Genomic DNA, 20,592 nt, shown 5'->3' with positions numbered 1-20,592 from the left:
CCTGGTCACCTTCCCCCGCTCATGCCTCGGGGCCTCGGGTACTTCCCGGCCAGCCCTACCCCGCCTCCGCCCACCTCGGTCCTCGCCTCCACCTCGCAGCACCGCTCCCCCGCAGAAACCCGACACCAACTGCTCTCCTGGATCCCGGATTCAGACCCTCACGGTTCCCCGAGAAGCGCTGCAGTCGCCGAGCGCAGCGACCCGGTCCCTGGCGGTCCGGCGCACCCTGGAGCAGGTGGCGCCAGAAGCTCCTCCCAGTCGAAGTCGCGGGCGCGGAGACCAGCCCGGGTGAGGAGGCTGTGAGTTAGGGCCCCGCCTGCGGCATCCCAGGAGGAGGCAAGCGTGAGGCGGCGGGTGAGGCCCCCGTCCTCGGACCGCGTGTCCACTGCGCCGCCTCCTGCCAGGCCAGCCCAGCCCTGGAACCTCTCTTCCAGTGCTTAAGTGTCGGCCAGTGCAGCGCAGAAACGCGCAGGCAGAGCGACTACCGGCTCACATCATTTCAAATGCCCGCCGCTTCTGGCTTTGGTGAGAACCTGCACCAGAGGCACGCATGCGCAGAAACCAACTGGACTCGAGAGGCGTCAAACTTTACTCAGGAACCGCTAAAGAGCGGAGCATGCGCACTGGCCGCCCCTCGCTCAGCCTTTGGAGACTATGCGCAGGCACGGTGCACTGCGCGCGGGCACCAGGGCGGTTTTTCGACGCTGGCGGTGGACGCAGGCAGCATGGACCACGGTTGCTGGGCGGATGGGGTGCGTCTGTGGTCAGGTAGGTGTGGTCTCTTCGCTCTACGCGATGTGCAGGACTGACTCCTGACCTCGTTCTTTCCCGAGTGGACGCCAGGGCCTTTTCTGCCTCCACTCCGTCGGGTCTGCAGCATTTGTGGCAGCGAGCGCGGCGGAAGCGCTGTCCATTCGGGTTAATTTTACTCGGAACTCTCCCTGCCTCCCTCATACACATTCTCGCGTTAGAGGGGAGTTGAGGTAGGTATTGAACAGTATTGGGCCACACGGGCCTTCCCCAGGTGCCATCTCAGCTGATGCTCCCTGATCCTGCGGCGCTGCCGGGACTGTGCTGGACGCCCTCGTGACAGAAATCAGAAGGTTGAGAAAGATCCCAGGTGTTTGGATGGAGCGGTCGCCTGAGGGAGTTTTCCAGATGCCCCATGGGATAGGAAGTAGATCTCGCCTCTTTCTTCCTTTTGTACTCCAGATGCATCCTAAGTTGTGTACACCAGACTTTCTGTTCTTTATGGCCTGCCCATTGTAGTCATAAGTTAACTTTGATACATGTCATCATAATTGGACAGTCTAAAGGGAAATAGGCTTTTTAGAATTACCTATCTGAAACTTTATGAGCAAGATCAATACTATAAGCTGGATTTTGACTTCCTTAAACAAGGCAGAAAGCCTACAGCATTTTGTCGTCTCCCCTTTCTTTCAATCTCGTATATTCAATATATCACACAGTCTTGTTTTATTTTTGGTTTTTAAAGTAAAACTTCCCTGTCTTTCTCCATCTCTGCCTATCTGTTTTGAAATACTAGCTTTCATCGGAACAATTCCAGGAGTTTCTTTACTGGTCGATAGTCATTACTGCTCACCTGCGTTTCATTTTCTGCACTGCCCTCTAATCTTTTATCAATTATCCTGGTGCTTGATGCTTTCTGACTGAATCACCATCACCATTACTTTTTTTTTTCTTTTGAGATGGAGTTTCACTCTGTCACCCAGGCTGGAGTACAGTGGTGTGATCTCGGCTCCTGCAACTTCTGCCTCTTGGGTTCAAGCGATTCTCTTGCCTCAGCCTTCCGAGTAGCTGGGACTACAGGCATGCACCACCAGGCCCAGCTAACTTTTGTATTTTTAGGAGAGACAGGGTTTTCCCATGTTGGCCAGGCTGGTCTCAAACTCCTGGCTTCAAGTGATCCGCCCGCCTCGGCCCCCAAAAGTGCTGGGATTACAAGCGTGAGCCACCACACCTGGCCACCATTACTTCTTAACAGGCATTCAAAGCCCTTTATCCTTGACTTCTGCTTGCCTCCTGCCTCCTAGACCCCCCAGCTTTTGTACATGCTTTTCCCTCTACCTAGAATGCCCCTTCTTTTGGATAGCAGGAAAAATCCTGTTCATCATTTAGTGCCAAGCACAGCCCTCCACACTGTGAGAGAATCTGTCAGTAATTTCTCTCTGCTACACTTAGAGTTTTTAGATACTATAATTCTCTTCTGGTATGGAGCTTTACCAAATAATTCTCACATTTGTTTTCCCAGCCATCTGTACAGTTGTTGAAAATAGGAATTGTTTTGTGCCTAGTAGAGATTGAGTATAGGTTTGTTGTATGGAATTGATAGAGATAGCAATAGAGGTTGTTTGGGAACTCTATCACAGTATAAGAGGAATAGGAAGAGGTGAAACTGGCAAATTCGATCTTATTTTCAAAGCTGAAAAAACTTTGCAAAAGTTAATGAGAAAATTGTGACAGTGAAAGAGATCTGAGCTAATCCATCCCCAGTCTTGCCTTGATTATTCTTGGGCTTTTGGAACATTTAGGCTATAGTTTAAATTATCATAGGCCTTCCCCTAAACTCAACTGCTTTTGCATCAGGCTGGCAGGAGGAGAGGAGCCTGGGTCCTGCTAAGGTGCAGACATGAACTATTATCAGTAATTATTTAGAAGGTTATAAGATATGCAATTTCCCCAATTATTCCTGCAGATAACACCACTATTGTAGATTGGCCTTTTGAGATATCTTTTCAGGTTTTTTTGCATGTCTGACACCCAGCATTCCCACAGCCCCACCCAGAAGTGACTCAATGCGCAAGAGGACAGCTTCACCCCTTGTGATTTCATCTCTGCCCCAGCTAATCAGCAGCAAGCCTAGCGACCTCCACCACTTCCCCAAACTGCCTCTGAAAAATCCCTAACCTATAAGCTTTGGATGAGAATGATTTGAGTACTAAATCTATCTCCCTCATGGTGTGGCTGGCCTCATGTCTATGAAACTCTTTCTTTACTACAATGCCATGATCTTTGTGTACCAGGCAGGAAGAACCCTTCGGATGGTTACAAAGCCAGGGTGTTGTGCTCGTGCCTAGGTGACCTCAATTTTAATGTAATAAATTACTCTTGTCGTGAATGGCAAATGGTATTTTTTGCTTTATTTTTATTTTTTCACTTGAAATAAAGAATAAGGCATATCTTTGAAATCTTTCCACCAATATCACAATGTATTTTTTTTGGCTTGACTGTTTTAAAGAGAAGTTTATTATATATAACTTGTAGAATTTAGAGTAGAATCATATACGTATCTACTGTTGCTAACAGAGTGCCTTTACATAGTGGCAATCAAACACTTTAGTCCCAGGACTTTTTACCCTCAAAATATTGAATATTCTAGAAAGCTTTTGTTTTTGTGCGCTCTTTTCTTATTTTTTAACACTTCTGGTTTCATCTGTGACACGTAAACCGCTTAGAAGTCAATCACAACTGTCCTCACAAGAAAAAAGCTGAATGGAACATTAACAGCCTTTAAAATATCCATCAGATAATGGAGGTCACAAAGCAAATGGCCACCCCCAAACTGGATAGACAAATACAGAAAATCACAACTGATATCAGCATGCTAGGAACAGAAATCCTCATGAGGCAGTAAATGGTAGGAACACTTAAAATGGTCATTGATGACTTGCTGGAGGCTGAGTGTGAGTTAGCTTGAGAGTTAGAAACTCCTGGGAGACCACTCATATGGTGCCCTTACACTTTTGGGAGTTTTACTTTTCAGAGCTGCAGCAGATTCTTAGGACAAGGATTGGATTAAAACTCCCTCCTGCTTTGTGCAGAAGGAGGGGGCAAAGTAACCTTTTTGAAAACTGCCCTCAGCATTTTCCCTAACAAAAGCCTTCTCTCAAGGGAAAGTACTTTACCAGAGCCTCATCTGTTCTAGGGAAAGGGCAATTAGAAGATTCCAGCCCCCTCTAGCCTTCCTGTTGTTAGTGGTAGTGAATCTGCAGGGGGCTGCAGCAACCTCAATTCTTGTCAGAAAAAAGAATTCGACCAAGGGTCATAAGGAAGAGTGAGAGACCAAGGCAAGTTTTAGGACAGGAGGAAAAATTTATTTAAAAGCTTTAGAAGTGGAACAAAAGGAAGTAAAAGTACACTTGGAAGAGGGCCAAGCAAGCGCCTTGAGAGATCAAGTGCGTGGTTGGACCTTTGATTTTTGGGTCTTACATGTTGACATGCTTCCGGGGTTGCATTATTTCTTGCTAATTCTTCCCTCAGAGTGGGCTGTCTGCATGCTCAGTGGCGTGCCAGCACTAGGGCAGGGCCGTATGGGTAGTGTGTGTACTGGAGTTGTATGCATGCTCACTTGAAGCATTTTTCTCTTACCCATCAAATGTTATTAGAAGGTCATATACCCGTTAAACTCTGCCATTTTGCCTCTTAATGCACATGCTTGAACCCACTTGCCCAACTCCTGAGATCTTATCGGCAAGCTGTTGATTTCCAGTTTCAGGGTTTTTTTTTTTAATTAGGAGACTGCCTTTCCCTAGTGCCAGCTGTGACCAATTATTATCAGACTACATTTTATTTAAAAGGAGTCTCTGGGGAAACCCAAAGACAATGACAATGTGGAAACTGAAAGCAAGAATAGTAGATTGAAGCCCCTGACACTGCTAACTACAGCAAACATTAAACACAGCCTAACTTCTAGTCAGATTGACATGAATCAAGTAGCTTGATTACCTCAGTTTCTATACATTCTTCCAGATATATTATGTCTGGCTTTCAACAAAAATTTACAAAGCATGCTAAAAGGCAAGAAAGAACAAGAAACAAAGGAAATATCAGAACCATTCTTACATATGATGCAGATTTTGTAATTCTCAAGTAGGGAATTTAAGGTAGCTATGATTGATATATTAAGGGCTCTAATGGAAAAAGCAGATAGCATGCAAGAGTGAATGAGTAATGTAAGCAGAGATATGGAAACTCTAAGGAAGATTTAAAAGGAAATGATAGAAGTCAAAAAACAATGTGACAAATGAATGCCTTTGATGTGTTTATCAGGAGACTGGACAGGCCAAAGAATAAATGAGCTTGAAGAACTGTTAATAAAAACTGAAAAACAAAGAAAATAGAGATGAAAAAGTAGACTATCCAAGAACTGTTGGACAGTTACAAAACTTGTAATAACATGTATAATGGTAATACCAGAAGGAGAAGAAAGAGAAGAGAGTAGAAGAAATAAGTGAGATAATAATGGTTGGGAATTATCCAAAATTAATGACACCAAACCCGTTCTTAGAGCAGGAAGCTCAGAGAACACCAAGCAAGATGAATACTAAAAGGTCTATACCAGGGGTGTCCCCGAGCCACCCTGGAAGAAGAAGAATTGTCTTGGGCCACACATAAAATGCAGTAACACTAACAATGGCTGATGAGCTTAAAAATTGCAAAAAAACCTCATGCTGTTTTAAGAAAGTTTACAAATTTGTGTTGGGTTGCATTCAAAGCCATCCAGGGCCATATACAGCCCACAGGCCGTAGGTTGGACAAGCTTAGTCTGTACCTAGGCATATTATGTTCAAGATGGGAAAACCAAAGTCAAAGAGAAAGTCATTGAAAGGAGCCAGAGGAAAAAATACACGCTATAGAGGAACAAGAATAAGAATTCTATTTCTGATTAGAAACCAAGCAAGAAGGGACTGGAGTGAAATATTTACAGTGTTGAAAGAGAAACCCCACCAACCTAGGATGTATCCACAAGAATTACCTTTCAGAAGTGAAGGAGACTTAAAGATTTTCTTAAACAAAAGCTGAGGAAATTTGTCAGTGATAAACCTGTGTTGCAGGAAATATTAAAATAAGTTCTCCAGAGGGAAGGAAAATGACTCAAGGTCATGAACTTGGATCTATATAAAGGAAGAGCATCAGAGAAGGAATAAATGAAGGCAAAATAAAATCCTTAATGTATATGTACCTAACAACAGAGCATCAAATATGTGAAGCAAAAATTGATAGAATTGCAAAGAGAAATAGACAAATTCACTATTACTGTTGGAGACTTCAGCAACCTGGGATCAGTAATTGACAGTTTCAGCATGCAGAAAATCAGTAAGAATATAGTTGAACTGAATTGTACCATCTGTCCACTGGATGTAATTGATATTAATAGGACACTTCAACAATAGCAGAATACACATTTTTCTGAAACACTCCTGGAATATTTACCAAGATAGAGCACATTCTGGGCCATAAAACACCCCTTAACAAATTTAAAAGAATAGAAATTATACAAAGTATGTTCCCAGATCACAATGGTATTTAATTAGAAGTTTGTAACAGGAAAATACTTGAAAAATCCTAAAATATTTGGAGATTAACAGACATATTTCTAAAATAACACTTGGCTTGAAGTTTCAAGAGAAATTTTAAAATATTTCAAACTAAATGAAAGTGAAAACACAACTCATCAGAATTTGTAGAATTCAACAAGAGCAGTGCTTAGAGGGAAACGGAAGAGTACTGAATACATGTTGGAAAAGAATGATCTAAAATCTATTATGTAAGCTTTCACCTTAAGAAACTAGAGAAAGAAGAGCAATATATAGGCACACCTAAGAGATACTGTGAGAAATTGCTATCTATGGCTACTAAAGCCTTATGAAATGTATTTCTTATACAATAAGACTTGAAAGTTGAAATTACTCCTTGATCCATGGGCTGCAGAATGGATGTTGTGCTGGTAGGCATGAAAACATTAATCTCCTTGTACATCGCCATCTGAGCTCTTGGGTGGCCAAGCATCAGTTAGCACTAATGTATTGAAAGTAACTTTTTTCTGAGCAGGAGGTCACAGCAGGGAGCTTAAAATACTCAGTAAACCAATGTGTTGTCATCCTGGTTTTGTTGTTCCATTTATAAAGCAAAGACAGAGCAGATTTAGCATAATTCTTAAGAGCCCTAGGATTTTCAGAATGGTAAATGAGCGTTGGCTTAAACTTGAAGTCATCAGCTATATTAGTCCCCAGCGACAAAGTCAGCCTGCCTTTTGAGTCAGAATCAGCTTTGAAGCCAGGCGTTGACCTCTCTAGCTGTGCAAGTCCTAGAGGGCATCTTTGTCCTATAGAAGTCTGTTTTCATCTATATTGAAAATCCATTTTTTTTCCTATTTTGCTGATTTTTATTATTATTATTATTATTATTATTATTCTTTAGGCTCTATGGTACATGTGCGCAACGTGCAGGTAAGTTACATATGTATACATGTGCCATGCTGGTGCGCTGCACCCACCAACTCATTATCTAGCATTAGGTATATCTCCCAGTGCTATCCCTCTGCCCTCCCCCCACCCCGCAACAGTCCCCGAAGTGTGATGTTCCCCTTCCTGTGTCCATGTGTTCTCATTGTTCAATTCCCACCTATGAGTGAGAATATGCGGTGTTTGGTTTTTTGTTCTTGCGATAGTTTACTGAGAATGATGATTTCCAATTTCATCCATGTCCCTACAAAGGACATGAACTCATCATTTTTTATGGCTGCATAGTATTCCATGGTGTATATGTGCCACATTTTCTTAATCCAGTCTATCATTGTTGGACATTTGGGTTGGTTCCAAGTCTTTGCTATTGTGAATAATGCTGCAATAAACATACATGTGCATGTGTCTTTATAGCAGCATGATTTATAGTCCTTTGGGTATATACCCAGTAATGGGATGGCTGGGTCAAATGGAATTTCTAGTTCTAGATCCCTGAGGAATCGCCACACTGACTTCCACAAGGGTTGAACTAGTTTACAGTCCCACCAACAGTGTAAAAGTGTTCCTATTTCTCCACATCCTCTCCAGCACCTGTTGTTTCCTGACTTTTTAATGATTGCCATTCTAACTGGTGTGAGATGGTATCTCATTGTGGTTTTGATTTGCATTTCTCTGATGGCCAGTGATGGTGAGCATTTTTTCATGTGTTTTTTGGCTGCATAAATGTCTTCTTTTGAGAAGTGTCTGTTCATGTCCTTCGCCCACTTTTTGATGGGGTTGTTTGTTTTTTTCTTGTAAATTTGTTGGAGTTCATTGTAGATTCTGGATATTAGCCCTTTGTCAGATGAGTAGGTTGCAAAAATTTTCTCCCATTTTGTAGGTTGCCTGTTCACTCTGATGGTAGTTTCTTTTGCTGTGCAGAAGCTCTTTAGTTTAATTAGATCCCATTTGTCAATTTTGGCTTTTGTTGCCATTGCTTTTGGTGTTTTAGACATGAAGTCCTTGCCCATGCCTATGTCCTGAATGGTAATGCCTAGGTTTTCTTCTAGGGTTTTTATGGTTTTAGGTCTAACATTTAAGTCTTTAATCCATCTTGAATTGATTTTTGTATAAGGTGTAAGGAAGGGATCCAGTTTCAGCTTTCTGCATATGGCTAGCCAGTTTTCCCAGCACCATTTATTAAATAGGGAATCCTTTCCCCATTTCTTGTTTTTGTCAGGTTTGTCAAAGATCAGATAGTTGTAGATATGTGGCATTATTTCTGACGGCTCTGTTCTGTTCCATTGATCTATATCTCTGTTTTGGTACCAGTACCATGCTGTTTTGGTTACTGTAGCCTTGTAGTATAGTTTGAAGTCAGGTAGTGTGATGCCTCCAGCTTTGTTCTTTTGGCTTAGGATTGACTTGGCGATGCGGGCTCTTTTTTGGTTCCATATGAACTTTAAAGTAGTTTTTTCCAATTCTGTGAAGAAAGTCATTGGTAACTTGATGGGGATGGCATTGAATCTGTAAATTACCTTGGGAAGGATGGCCATTTTCATGATATTGATTCTTCCTACCCATGAGCATGGAATGTTCTTCCATTTGTTTGTATCCTCTTTTATTTCCTTGAGCAGTGGTTTGTAGTTGTTCTTGAAGAGGTCCTTGACATCCCTTGTAAGTTGGATTCCTAGGTATTTTATTCTCTTTGAAGCAATTGTGAATGGGAGTTCACTCATGATTTGGCTCTCTGTCTGTTATTGACGTATAAGAATGCTTGTGATTTTTGTACATTGATTTTGTATCCTGAGACTTTGCTGAAGTTGCTTATCAGCTTAAGGAGATTTTGGGCTGAGACAATGGGGTTTTCTAGATATACAATCATGTCATCTGCAAACAGGGACAATTTGACTTCCTCTTTTCCTAATTGAATACCCTTGATTTCCTTCTCTTGCCTAATTGCCCTGGCCAGAACTTCCAACACTATGTTGAATAGAAGTGGTGAGAGAGGGCATCCCTGTCTTGTGCCAGTTTTCAAAGGGAATGCTTCCAGTTTTTGCCCATTCAGTATGATACTGGCTGTGGGTTTGTCATAAATAGCTCTTATTATTTTGAGATACGTCCCATCAATACCTAATTTATTGAGAGTTTTTAGCATGAAGGGTTGTTGAATTTTGTCAAAGGCCTTTTCTGCATCTATTGAGATAATCATGTGGTTTTTGTCTTTGGTTCTGTTTATATGCTGGATTACGTTTATTGATTTGTGTATGTTGAACCAGCCTTGCATCCCAGGGATGAAGCCCACTTGATCATGGTGGATAAGCTTTTTGATGTGCTGCTGGATTCTGTTTGCCAGTATTTTATTGAGGATTTTTGCATCAATGTTCATCAAGGATATTGGTCTAAAATTCTCTTTTTTTGTTGTGTCTCTGCCAGGCTTTGGTATCAGGATGATGCTGGCCTCATAAAATGAGTTAGGGAGGATTCCCTCTTTTTCTATTGATTGGAATAGTTTCAGAAGGAATGGTACCAGCTCCTCCTTGTACCTCTGGTAGAATTCGGCTGTGAACCCATCTGGTCCTGGACTTTTTTTGGTTGGTAAGCTATTGATTATTGCCACAATTTCAGCTCCTGTTATTGGTCTATTCAGAGATTCAACTTCTTCCTGGTTTAGTCTTGGGAGGGTGTATGTGTTGAGGAATTTATCCATTTCTTCTAGATTTTCTAGTTTATTTGCGTAGAGGTGTTTGTAGTAGTCTCTGACGGTAGTTTGTATTTCTGTGGGATTGGTGGTGATATCCCCTTTATCATTTTTTATTGCATCTATTTGATTCTTCTCTCTTTTTTTCTTTATTAATCTTGCTAGCGGTCTATCAATTTTGTTGATCCTTTCAAAAAACCAGCTCCTGGATTCATTTATTTTTTGAAGGGTTTTTTGTGCCTCTATTTCCTTCAGTTCTGCTCTGATTTTAGTTATTTCTTGCCTTTTGCTAGCTTTTGAATGTGTTTGCTCTTGCTTTTCTAGTTCTTTTAATTGTGATGTTAGGGTGTCAATTTTGGATCTTTCCTGCTTTCTCTTGTGGGCATTTAGTGCTATAAATTTCCCTCTACACACTTCTTTGAATGCATCCCAGAGATTCTGGTATGTTGTGTCTTGGTTCTCGTTGGTTTCAAAGAACATCTTTATTTCTGCCTTCATTTCGTTATGTACCCAGTAGTCATTCAGGAGCAGGTTGTTCAGTTTCCACGTAGTTGAGCGGTTTTGAGTGAGATTCTTAATCCTGAGTTCTAGCTTGATTGCACTGTGATCTGAGAGATAGTTTGTTATAATTTCTGTTCTTTTACATTTATTGAGGAGAGCTTTACTTCCAAGTATATGGTCAATTTTGGAATAGGTGTGGTGTGGTGCTGAAAAAAATGTATATTCTGTTGATTTGGGGTGGAGAGTTCTGTAGATGTCTATTAGGTCTGCTTGGTGCAGAGCTGAGTTCAATTCCTGGGTATCCTTGTTGACTTTCTGTCTCGTTGATCTGTCTAATGTTGACAGTGGGATGTTAAAGTCTCCCATTATTAATGTGTGGGAGTCTAAGTCTCTTTGTAGGTCACTCAAGACTTGCTTTATGAATCTGGGTGCTCCTGTATTGGGTGCATATATATTTAGGATAGTTAGCTCTTCTTGTTGAATTAATCCCTTTAGCATTATGTAATGGCCTTCTTTGTCTCTTTTGATCTTTGTTGGTTTAAAGTCTGTTTTATCAGAGACTAGGATTGCAACCCCTGCCTTTTTTTGTTCTCCATTTGCTTGGTAGATCTTCCTCCATCCTTTTATTTTGAGCCTATGTGTGTCTCTGCACGTGAGATGGGTTTCCTGAATACAGCACACTGATGGGTCTTGAGTCTTTATCCAATTTGCCAGTCTGTGTCTTTTAATTGGAGCATTTAGTCCATTTACATTTAAAGATAATATTGTTATGTGTGAATCTGATCCTGTCATTATGATGTTAGCTGGTTATTTTGCTCGTTAGTTGATGCAGTCTCTTCCTAGTCTCGATGGTCTTTACATTTCGGTATGATTTTGCAGTGGCTGGTACCGGTTGTGCCTTTCCATGTTTAGCGCTTCCTTCAGGAGCTCCTTTAGGGCAGGTCTGGTGGTGACAAAATCTCTCAGCATTTGCTTGTCTGTAAAGTATTTTATTTCTCCTTCACTTATGAAGCTTAGTTTGGCAGGATATGAAATTCTGGGTTGAAAATTCTTTTCTTTAAGAATGTTGAATATTGGCCCTCAGTCTCTTCTGGCTTGTAGGGTTTCTGCCGAGAGATCCGCTGTTAGTCTGATGGGCTTCCCTTTGATGGTAACCCGACCTTTCTCTCTGGCTGCCCTTAACATTTTTTTCTTCATTTCAACTTTGGTGAATCTGACAATTATGTGTCTTGGAGTTGCTCTTCTTGAGGAGTATCTTTGTGGCGTTCTCTGTATTTCCTGAATCTGAATGTTGGCCTGCCTTGCTAGATTGGGGAAGTTCTCCTGGATAATATCCTGCAGAGTGTTTTCCAACTTGGTTCCATTCTCCCCGTCACTTTCAGGTACACCAATCAGACGTAGATTTGGTCTTTTCACATAGTCCCACATTTCTTGGAGGATTTGCTCGTTTCTTTTTATTCTTTTTTCTCTAAACTTCCCTTCTCGCTTCATTTCATTCATTTCATCTTCCAGGGCTGATACCCTTTCTTCCATTTGATCGCATCGGCTCCTGGGGCTTCTGCATTCTTCACGTAGTTCTCGAGCCTTGGTTTTCAGCTCCATCAGCTCCTTTAAGCACTTCTCTGTATTGGTTATTCTAGTTATACATTCTTCTAAATTTTTTTCAAAGTTTTCAACTTCTTTGCCTTTGGTTTGAATATCCTCCCATAGCTCGGAGTAATTTGATCGTCTGAAGCCTTCTTCTCTCAGCTCGTCAGTCATTCTCCGTCCAGCTTTGTTCCGTTGCTGTTGAGGAACTGCGTTCCTTTGGAGGAGGAGAGGTACTCTGCTTTTTAGAGTTTCCAGTTTTTCTGCTCTGTTTTTTCCCATCTTTGTGGTTTTATCTACTTTTGGTCTTTGATGATGGTGATGTACAGATGGGTTTTTGGTGTGGATGTCCTGTCTGTTAGTTTTCCTTCTAACAGACAGGACCCTCAGCTGCAGGTCTGTTGGAGTACCTGGCCGGCCGTGTGAGGTGTCAGTCTGCCCCTGCTGGGGGGTGCCTCCCAGTTAGGCTGCTCGGGGGTCAGGGGTCAGGGACCCACTTGAGGAGGCAGTCAGCCCGTTCTCAGATCTCCAGTTGCATGCTGGGAGAACCACTGCTCTCCTCAAAGCTGTCAGACAGGGACATTTAAGTCTGCAGAGGTTACTGCTGTCTTTTTGTTTGTCTGTGCCCTGCCCCCAGAGGTGGAGCCTACAGAGGCAGGCAGGCCTCCTTGAGCTGTGGTGGGCTCCACCCAGTTCAAGCTTCCAGGCTGCTTTGTTTACCTAATCGAGCCTGGGAAATGGCGGGCGCCCCTCCCCCAGCCTCGCTGCCGACTTGCTGTTTGATCTCAGACTGCTGTGCTGGCAATCAGCGAGACTCCGTGGGCGTAGGACCATCTGAGCCAGGTGCGGGCTATACTCTCCTGGGGCACCGTTTCCTAAGCCCTTCGGAAAAGCACAGTATTCGGGTGGGAGTGGCACCCCTGGAAAGGGAACTCCCTGACCCCTTGCGCTTCCCGAGTGAGGCAATGCCTCGCCCCTGCTTCGGCTGGCGCACGGTGCACTCACCTACTGACCTGCGCCCACTGTCTGGCACTCCCTAGTGAGATGAACACGGTACCTCTGATGGAAATGCAGAAATCACCCGTCTTCTGCGTCGCTCGCACTGGGAGGTGTAGACCGGAGCTGTTCCTATTCAGCCATCTTGGCTTCTCCCCCCGAAAATCCATTGTTAAATGTGGCCACTTTCATGAATTATTCTAGCTAGAGCTTCTAGATAACTTGCTGTACCTTCCTGTTTCACCTTGCACTTTTATGTTATGGAGATGGTTTATTTTTTAAACCTCATGAACTGACCTCTATTAGCTTCAGTCTGTTCTTTATTTTATTTTTATTATTATACTTTAAGTTTTAGGGTATATGTGCACAACATGCAGGTTTGTTACATATGTATACGTGTGCCATGTTGGTGTGCTGCACCCATTAACTCATCATTTAGCATTAGGTATATCTCCTAATGCTATCCCTCCCCCCTCCCCCCACCCCACAACAGTCCCCGGTGTGTGATGTTCCCCTTCCTGTGTCCATGTGTTCTCATTGTTCAGTTCCCACCTATGAGTGAGAACATGCAGCGTTTGGTTTTCTGTCCTTGCGATAGGTTGCTTAGAATGATGGTTTGCAGCTTCATCCATGTCCCTACAAAGGACATGAACTCATCATTTTTTATGGCTGCATAGTATTCCATGGTGTATATGTGCCACATTTTCTTAATCCAGTCTATCATTGTTGGACATTTGGGTTGGTTCCAAGTCTTTGCTATTGTGAATAGTGTCGCAATAAACATACGTGTGCAAGTGTATTTATAGCAGCATGATTTATAATCCTTTGGGTATATACCCAGTAATGGGGTCGCTGGGTCAAATGGTATTTCTAGTTCTGGATCCCTGAGGAATCGCCACACTGACTTCCACAATGGTTGAACTAGTTTACAGTCCCACCAACAGTGTAAAACTGTTCCTATTTCTCCACATCCTCTCCAGCACCTGTTTCCTGACTTTTTAATGATCGCCATTCTAACTGGTGTGAGGTGGTATCTCATTATGGTTTTGATTTGCATTTCTCTGATGGCCAGTGATGATGAGCATTTGTTCATGTGTTTTTTGGCTGCATAAATGTCTTCTTTTGAGAAGTGTCTGTTCATGTCCTTCGCCCACTTTTTGATGGGGTTGTTTGTTTTTTTCTTGTAAATTTGTTGGAGTTCATTGTAGATTCTGGATATTAGCCCTTCGTCAGATAAGTAGGTTGCAAAAATTTTCTCCCATTCTGTAGGTTGCCTGTTCACTCTGATGGTAGTTTCTTTTGCTGTGCAGAAGCTCTTTAGTTTAATTAGATCCCATTTGTCAATTTTGGCTTTTGTTGCCATTGCTTTTGGTGTTTTAGACATGAAGTCCTTGCCCCATACCTATGTCCTGAATGGTAATGCCTAGGTTTTTTTCTAGGGTTTTTATGGTTTTAGGTCTAACATGTAAGTCTTTAATCCATCTTGAATTAATTTTTGTATAAGGTGTAAAGAAGGGATCCAGTTTCAGCTTTCTACATATGGCTAGCCAGTTTTCCCAGCACCATTTATTAAATAGGGAATCCTTTCCCCATTTCTTGTTTTTGTCAGGTTTGTCAAAGATCAGATAGTTGTAGATATGCGGCATTATTTCTGAGGGCTCTGTTCTGTTCCGTTGGTCTATATCTCTGTTTTGGTACCAGTACCATGCTGTTTTGGTTACTGTAGCCTTGTAGTATAGTTTGAAGTCAGGTAGCATGATGCCTCCAGCTTTGCTCTTTTGGCTTAGGATTGACTTGGCAATGTGGGCTCTTTTTTGGTTCCATATGAACTTTAAAGTAGTTTTTTCCAATTCTGTGAAGAAAGTCATTGGTAGCTTGACATTGAATCTATAAATTACCTTGGGCAGAATGGCCATTTTCACGATATTGATTCTTCCTACCCATGAGCATGGAATGTTCTTCCATTTGTTTGTATCCTCTTTTATTTCCTTGAGCAGTGGTTTGTAGTTGTCCTTGAAGAGGTCCTTCACATCCCTTGTAAGTTGGATTCCTAGGTATTTTATTCTCTTTGAAGCAATTGTGAATGGGAGTTCACTCATGATTTGGCTCTCTGTTTGTCTGTTATTGGTGTATAAGAATGCTGTGATTTTTGCACATTGATTTTGTATCCTGAGACTTTGCTGAAGTTGCCTATCAGATGAAGGAGATTTTTGGCTGAGACAATGGGGTTTTCTAGATATACAATCATGTCATCTGCAAATAGGGACAATTTGACTTCCTCTTTTCCTAATTGAATACCCTTTATTTCCTTCTCCTGCCTGATTGCCCTAGCCAGAACTCTATGTTGAATAGGAGTGGTGAGAGAGGGCATCCCTGTCTTGTGCCAGTTTTCAAAGAGAATGCTTCCAGTTTTTGTCCATTCAGTATGATATTGGCTGTGGGTTTGTCATAGATAGCTCTTATTATTTTGAGATACGTCCCATCAATGCCTAATTTATTGAGAGCTTTTAGCATGAAGGTTGTTGAATTTTGTCAAAGGCCTTTTCTGCATCTATTGAGATAATCATGTGGTTTTTGTCTTTGGTTCTGTTTATATGCTGGATTACGTTTATTGATTTGCGTATGTTGAACCAGCCTTGCATCCCAGGGATGAAGCCCACTTGATCATGGTGGATAAGCTTTTTGATGTGCTGCTGGATTCGGTTTGCCAGTATTTTATTGAGGATTTTTGCATCAATATTCATCAAGGATATTGGTCTAAAATTCTCTTTTTTTGTTGTGTCTCTGCCAGGCTTTGGTATCAGGATGATGCTGGCCTCATAAAATGAGTTAGGGAGGATTCCCTCTTTTTCTATTGATTGGAGTAGTTTCAGAAGGAATGGTACCAGCTCCTCCTTGTACCTCTGGTAGAATTCGGCTGTGAATCCATCTGGTCCTGGACTTTTTTTGGTTGGTAAGCTATTGATTGTTGCCTCAATTTCAGAGCCTGTTATTGGTCTATTCAGAGATTCAACTTCTTCCTGGTTTAGTCTTGGGAGGATGTATGTGTCAAGGAATTTATCCATTTCTTCTAGATTTTCTAGTTTATTTGCATAGTGGTGTTTATAGTATTCTCTGATGGTAGTTTGTATTTCTGTGGGATCAGTGGTGATATCCACTTTGTCATTTTTTATTGCGTCTATTTGATTCTTCTCTCTTTTCTTCTTTATTAGTCTTGCTAGCAGTCTATCAATTTTGTTGATCCTTTCAAAAAACCAGCTCCTGGATTCATTGATTTTTTGAGGGTTTTTTTGTGTCTCTATTTCCTTCAGTTCTGCTCTGATCTTAGTTATTTCTTGCCTTCTGCTAGCTTTTGAATGTGTTTGCTCTTGCTTCTCTAGTTCTTTTAATTGTGATGTTAGGATGTCAATTTTAGATCTTTCCTGCTTTCTCTTGTGGGCATTTAGTGCTATAAATTTCCCTCTACACACTGCTTTGAATGTGTCCCAGAGATTGTGGTATGTTGTGTCTTGGTTCTCGTTGGTTTCAAAGAACATCTTTATTTCTGCCTTCATTTCGTTATGTACCCAGTAGTCATTCAGGAGCAGGTTGTTCAGTTTCCATGTAGTTAGTGGTTTTGAGTGAGATTCTTAATCCTGAGTTCTAGTTTGATTGCACTGTGGTCTGAGAGACAGTTTGTTATAATTTCTGTTCTTTTACATTTGCTGAGGAGTGCTTTACTTCCAACTATGTGGTCAATTTTGGAATAGGTGTGATGTGGTGCTGGAAAGAATGTATATTCTGTTGATTTGGGGTGGAGAGTTCTGTAGATGTCTATTAGGTCTGCTTGGTGCAGAGCTGAGTTCAATTTCTGGATCTCCTTGTTGACTTTCTGTCTCGTTGATCTGTCTAATGTTGACAGTGGGGTGTTAAAGTCTCCCATTATTATTGTGTGGGAGTCTAAGTCTCTTTGTAGGTCACTAAGAGCTTGCTTTCTGAATCTGGGTGCTCCTGTATTGGGTGCATATATATTTAGGATAGTTAGTTCTTCTTGTTGAATTGATCCCTTTACCACTATGTAATGGCCTTCTTTGTCTCTTTTGATCTTTGTTGGTTTAAAGTCTGTTTTATCCGAGACTAGGATTGCAACACCTGCCTCTTTTTGTTTCCATTTGCTTGGTAGATCTTCCTCCATCCCTTTATTTTGAGCTTATGTGTGTCTCTGCATGTGAGATGGGTCTCCTGAATACAGCACACTGATGGGTCTTGACTCTTTATCCAGTTTGCCAGTCTATGCCTTTTAATTGGAGCATTTAGCCCATTTACATTTAAGGTTAGTGTTGTTATGTGTGAATTTGATCCTGTCATTATGATGTTAGCTGGTTATTTTGCTCATTAGTTGATGCAGTTTCTTCTTAGCCTTGATGGTCTTTACAATTTGGCATGGTTTTGCAGTGGCTGGCACCATTTATTCTTTTCCATGTTTAGTGCTTCCTTCAGGAGCTCTTTTAGGGCAGGCCTAGTGGTGACAAAATCTCTTAGCATTTGCTTGTCTGTAAAGGATTTTATTTCTCCTTCACTTATGTAGCTTAGTTTGGCTGGATGTGAAATTCTGGGTTGAAATTCTTTTCTTTAAGAATGTTGAATATTGGCCCCCACTCTCTTCTGGCTTGTAGAGTTTCTGCTGAGAGATCAGCTGTTAGTCTGATGGGCTTCCCTTTGTGGGTAACCCGACCTTCCTCTCTGGCTGCCCTTAACATTTTTTCCTTCATTTCAACTTTGGTGAATCTGACAATTATGTGTCTTGGAGTTGCTCTTCTTGAGGAGTATCTTTGTGGCATTCTCTGTATTTCCTGAATTTAAATGTTGGCCTGCCTTGCTAGATTGGGGAAGTTCTCCTGGATAATATCCTGCAGAGTGTCTTCCAGCTTGGTTCCATTTTCCCCGTCACTTTCAGGTACACCAATTAGACGTGGATTTGGTCTTTTCACATAGTCCCATATTTCTTGGAGGCTTTGTTCGTTTCTTTTTATTCTTTTTTCTCTAAACTTCTCTTGTTGCTTCATTTCATTCATTTCGTCTTCCATCGCTGATACCCTTTCTTCCAGTTGATCGCATTGGTTACTGAGGCTTGTGCATTCATCACATAGTTCTCATGCTGTGGTTTTCAGCTCCATCAGGTCCTTTAAGGACTTCTCTGCATTGGTTATTCTAGTTATCCATTCGTCTAATTTTTTTCAAAGTTTTCACTTCTTTGCCATTGGTTTGAACTTCTTCCTTTAGCTCAGAGTAGTTTGATCTTCTGAAGCCTTCCTCTCTCAGCTCGTCAAAGTCATTCTCCATCCAGCTTTGTTCCGTTGCTGGTGAAGAGCTGCGTTCCTTGGGAGGAGGAGAGGCGCTCTGATTTTTAGAGTTTCCAGTTTTTCTGCTCTGTTTTTTCCCCATCTTTGTGGTTTTATCTACCTTTGGTCTTTGATGTTGGTGACGTAGATGGGTTTTTGGTGTGGATGTCCTTTCTGTTTGTTAGTTTTCCTTCTAACAGTCAGGACCCTCAGCTGCAGGTCTGTTGGAGTTTACCGGAGGTCCACTCCAGACCCTGCTTGCCTGAGTATCAGCAGCAGTGGCTGAACAGCGGATGTTGGTGAACCGCAAATGCTGCTGACTGATCGTTCCTCTGGAAGTTTTGTCTCAGAGGAGTACCCGGCCGTGTGAGGTGTCAGTCCGCCCCTACTGGGAGGTGACTCCCAGTTAGGCTACTCGGGGGTCAGGGACCCACTTGAGGATGCAGTCTGCCCGTTCTCAGATCTCAAGCTGCGTTCTGGGAGAACCACTACTCTCTTCAAAGCTGTCAGACAGGGACATTTAAGTCTTCAGAGGTTATTGCTGTCTTTTGTTTGTCTGTGCCCTGCCCCCAGAGGTGGAGCCTACAGAGGCAGGCAGGCCTCCTTGAGCTGTGGTGGACTCCCCCCAGTTGAAGCTTCCTGGCCGCTTTGTTTACCTACTCAAGCCTCAGCAATGGCGGGCGCCCCTCCCACAACCTCGCTGCCGCCTTCAGTCTTTTCTTATGCAGCTTCCTTATCTTTCTTAGCTTTCACAGAATTGAAGAGAGTTAGGGCATTGCTCTGGATTAGGTTTTGGCTTAAGGGAATGTTGTGGCTGGTTTGATCTTCTATCCAGACCACTAAAACTTTATTCATATCAGCAATAAAGCTATTTTGCATTCTTATCTGTGTGTTCACTGGAGTATCACTTTTAATTTCCTTTGAGAACTTTTCCTTTGCATTCCAACTTGGTAACTCTTTCATGCAAGAGGCCTAGTTGTCAGCCTATCTGGGTTTTCAACATGCCTTACTCACTAAGCTTAATCATTTCTAGCTTTTGATTTAAAATATGACGTACATGACTCTTCCTTTCATTTGAACACTTAGAGACCATTGTAGGGGTATTAATTGTTATCATTTCGATATTTTTGTGTCTCAGGGAATAGGGAGGCCTGAGAACAGGGAGAGAGATGAGGGAATGGCAGTCAGTGGAGTACTCAGAACACGATTTGTTGATTAAGTCTGCCATGTTATAGGGTCATGATTCATGGTGGACCAAAACAACGGCAATAGTAACATCAAAGATTGCTGATCACAGATCACCATAACATATATAATAATAAAGCAAAAGTTTGAAATATTGTAAGAATTACCAAAATGTGACAGCAAAGACAAAAGTAAGCACATGCTGTTGGAAAAATGGCACTGATAGACCTTCTTAATACAAGGTTGCCAGAAATCTTCAGTTTGCAAAAAATGCAGTATCTATGAGGCGCAGTACAGTGAAGCACAGTAAAACAAGGTATGCCTGTATACCTAAAACAAGCAGAAGAGAAGACACAATAAAAATCAGCAAAAATCAATGAAATTGACAGAAAAAATCAATGAAATCAAAAGCTGGTTCTTTGAAAAGATAGATAAAGTTGATGGGCCTCTGGTCAGGCTAAAAAAGACATAAATTATTAATATTAGAAATGAAAGCGGGACCATTAGTATTGATTCCACGGGCATTAAAAGGTTAAAAAAGGAGATCGGGTGTGGTGGCTCATGCCTGTAATATCAGCACTTTGGGAGGCTGAGCTGGGCGGGTGACCTGAGGTTGGGAGTTAGAGACCAGCCTGGCCAACATGGTGAAACCCCATCTCTACTAAAAATAAAAAACTAACGAGGTGTGGTGGCATGCACCTGTAGTTCCAGCTACTCGGGAGGCTGAGGCAGGAGAATCGCTTGAACCCGGGAGGCAGAGGTTGCAGTGAGCCAAGATCGCACCGCTGCACTCCAGCTGGGCAACAGAGGGAGACTCCATCTCAAAAAAAAAAAAAAAAAAAAAGATAAAAACAGAATAATACAAACAGCTGTCCCTGAATTTGATAACAGATTAAATGGATCAATTTCTTGAAAGACACAATGTACCCAAACTTAGAAAGGAGAAATAGATAATCTAAATAGGCCTATATCTAGTTAAAAAAAAAAAAAATTAATAATTACCCTTCCAAAAAATAAAGCACCAGGACCAGATGAGTTCGCTTGTGAATTTTCCCAA

At 41.9% G+C, this 20,592-nt stretch overlaps 1 protein-coding gene across 2 annotated transcripts in view; it reads left to right on the top strand.

Moving 5' to 3' along the window:
- Nucleotides 1-647: 647 nt before the first annotated feature.
- The window catches only part of FAM24B (family with sequence similarity 24 member B), a 36,544-nt gene continuing 16,599 nt past the window's right edge, over nucleotides 648-20,592 (top strand). Inside the window, exon 1 of one of the 2 annotated variants that reach the window (XR_008492028.1) lies at nucleotides 648-768. The gene's annotated coding sequence lies outside the window, so the exon portion shown is untranslated. The remainder of the gene's footprint in view (nucleotides 769-20,592) is intronic. The other variant, XR_008492027.1, reaches the window with a different exon arrangement.

The sequence above is a fragment of the Pongo pygmaeus genome, chromosome 8, assembly GCF_028885625.2.
Source record: "Pongo pygmaeus isolate AG05252 chromosome 8, NHGRI_mPonPyg2-v2.0_pri, whole genome shotgun sequence".
Lineage (NCBI taxonomy): Eukaryota > Metazoa > Chordata > Mammalia > Primates > Hominidae > Pongo > Pongo pygmaeus.
This window is presented reverse-complemented; position numbering and strand designations above follow the sequence as displayed.